Source organism: Eutrigla gurnardus, assembly GCF_963514095.1.
Source record: "Eutrigla gurnardus genome assembly, chromosome: 24".
NCBI lineage: Eukaryota > Metazoa > Chordata > Actinopteri > Perciformes > Triglidae > Eutrigla > Eutrigla gurnardus.
Window position 1 is genome coordinate 4,705,514 of NC_139935.1, and position 3,138 is coordinate 4,708,651.

At 45.3% G+C, this 3,138-nt stretch overlaps 1 long non-coding RNA gene across 1 annotated transcript; it reads left to right on the plus strand.

Annotated features, from left to right (window-relative positions):
- The first annotated feature begins 1,447 nt into the window (after positions 1–1,447).
- Positions 1,448–2,761, plus strand: LOC311009743. The gene is made up of 3 exons (XR_014596689.1): positions 1,448–1,512; positions 2,502–2,560; positions 2,648–2,761. It is a non-coding gene; the product is annotated as an uncharacterized lncRNA (long non-coding RNA).
- The last annotated feature ends 377 nt before the right edge of the window (positions 2,762–3,138 follow it).

Below are 3,138 nucleotides of genomic sequence, written 5' to 3' on the forward strand. Positions count from 1 at the left end.
GGGAGATAACAGTACTTTACAGGTGTTCCCAAAGTGTGTGAAAGATGTGAATTAACTGAACACTTGATGATTTCTGATACGCTAGTGAGTTTGTAGCAGCTAGGCTAACCACGTCCAGACTGCAGCTGCGGCTAATATACATTTTGTCATCACCCCCAATATGTTGAAGCCATATTTTGGCACTGACCATTGTTATTGGAAAATTGATGCTTTCAAGTAATTGATGTATCAGTTCATGCTTCCTTCCTCCATCTCCTCTACTATCCGTATCCCATCTCCTCCTCCTCCTCCTCTTCACCACGAACCAAACCACAATCAGATGTCTTCCACCTCCCTCCCACACACACCACACGTAAACAGGCAACACGTGGTCGATCATATTTCTTCCTATCTAGAAGCAATCAGTGATATAGTGTCGGCTGCTCCCGGGCGCTTTGACAAGAGCAGCAGAGGCTGCACACGCTCTGATGAAATTAAATGTGTGTGAGGTACAAGTAAAAGCTGCCTGTAGCAGATGGAAGAATGATGGGAAACAAAGGTTTAACGTGAAAAGCAGAGTAAGAAAGGTCAAAGCGGCGTGGTGATCAGCCGCTCCATATTAACAGCTGTTTGTTTGTGTAATCATGTTTGAGCATTTGTTAGACAGTTTGTCTTTTCACCCAAACATCCACTAATGAATTTGATTCAGCAGCAAGGCCGTATAAAGGGATTTACATCCAGCCTGGAAACATGCGTTGGCCTTTATGGCCAATAGCTTGTGTCAGTACTTCCACTCTGAATAACGTGGTAGCAATAGTAGTGGTTGGTATAGTTGTGGTGTAGGAAGTCCTCTTACACCATACCATGGTTCATAAAGTCGTGTTAGCTCCTGAAATGGCTGTGCAGTCATGGAAACTTGTGTACTTGTGTACATGGAAGTGTTGTTTGTGTTCTCCCCAGACGGACATGGTGTACACGCTCCCTGCTGGACCCGGACGGCCCACTTTGGAGAGGATGGAAGCCGGTTTGTCGCCTCCTAACTGAGAACTTCATAACCACCGTCTGACGTGAGGACATGAGGTCTGCCGCCGAGCCACAGCTCCCCGTGCAATCACGGTAAGCACTGTGTGACTTAAAGGGCCGTAAAAGTAATAAAATATAGGCAGACCAGGCACATGACACAGTAAGAGGTCACTGGTCTGTGTTTTGTGTTGTTCAAGGCTTTGAGCATTAGTGATGAGGCTAGTTGTCCACATGTAAGATAATCATTGATGCTTATTACAGAGCCGTTTATGGACCCAACAACAAGTTTGTAGTCCGTCGTGGTAGTCTTGCAGCAGCAGAAGCATGCAGGCATCAGCCTAACGACGCAGCGTAGCTAGAGTGCAGGTGGAGCCTCTGATGCAGTGTCATGTTGCCACCGCAGCTTCTATGTTGTCTAAAAGTTGTGTTTGATTGTTCCTGTCCAGACGGCTGAGCAAAGAGACTTGGAGAGCCGGGAGGAGAAGGATGGAGCGCAAGAAGAAACAATTGGTGAGCCTCAAATCAACTATTCATTGTATTTCTAGGTGATGTAGTAGTAGTAGTAGTAGTAGTAGCAGCAATAAACATGTATTAGCATGCCACAACTACCACACTATGCATGGAAATAGCAAGTAGTGATGGTAAATGTAATCTGGAAGCGAAATGGAGCCCAAAACATATATATATATATGTATCTGTGTTTATATATATTAGAGGTGTAACGATTAATTGGATGAATCGATTGTCAGTCCTATAGATTCAAGTAAATAGATCTGCTAAAAGAAATAAATAGAATGAATCGTTTTGGCTTCACCAATAATCAATATAAATGCATTTAATGGGATGAATGGTGATTCTTACTTATGATTAATGTTTTAATACGTTTAAGACGCTCGCTCCCCTGCCAGCATGTTCAAAATAACTGAGCAATGTTTAATTACATTTTTGTATTCAGCATAAAATATTATGCAGGACTACTTTTTAATAGAATAAATATGTTATTTTTTCCACCTTTCAGAAGAATACAGATAGTCTGACTCGCATTCTAGCATCTATTTCATAGATATCGAATTTTGCTTACAAGTTACTGAATCGAAACGCCAACTACTGTATCGTTAATGGAATCGCATCTCTCATATCGTGTATATGTATGTGTGTATATATATATATATATATAGCTCTAGACATATCTATGTATATCTAAGGTTTTTGGTCCATTTAGCTTCTACATTATATTTGCCATCGCTAGTTGCTATTTGGATGCATAGAGTGGGAGTTCTGCAATGCTAATACATGTTTATGGCTGCACCAACAACCAGACCTCGAAAATATGTGTGTGTGTCAAGAAAGCATAGACTAGCATTGCAAAAAGCATGGTGGAATTTCAGAGTGTTCCTAGAATGTAGTTTAAAAGCTAAGGTGTAGTTGAGAGTAGAGGGCATTTAATGAGAAGTATTTATTGTATCAGAGTTGTTGAAGGCTGGCCTTTGATCCTGCAGGCGCTTGCGACCCCGACGATCACCCGGTAACCCGTGGCGACGAGAGGCTCAGCACATGGGTCAGCAGAATGAGTATACATTAATCCCAAAGAACGTAGAGAGATGTTTGATCAGAGTGTGAGCATAGTGTATTTTTGGTGTTTCAGGTGGCCGAGTAATGACCCCCAGCTGGTGCAATTGATGGGAGTCAGCCATTGGCTGCGGCCCGGCAGACAATCGGGGCGCCCCAGGTGTTTGCAGTTGTCGGGATGGGAAGGCGGAGCACTTGAAGCCATCGGGGGCAAGCGTCAGCGTAGCGTCAGACCGAGGGTCAGACGGGAGCGTCAGCGTAGCGGAAGCCCTAGCACACGAAGACCCGGTCACACAAAGACAAGGGAGTCGCTCTGCGGGAGTCCCTCCAGGGAGGCGCCGAGGTAGGCCACGGGACTATCTGCGGGCGAGCCTCCCTTTTCTCTGCCGCTACTGACTCTGCTTTGTCCCTTCAGGCGCTGCTGCTGCTGCGGTTGTGCTGCACCAAAGACTGCTTCTTCCCACGTTGGCTCAAGGCTTGCCTGCGTTGCCTTGGACCTCCTGCTGCGAGTGCCTTCCCATGTGGAGGACAACCATGTTACCCTCATGCCCTTCTGCAGTCCCGGCC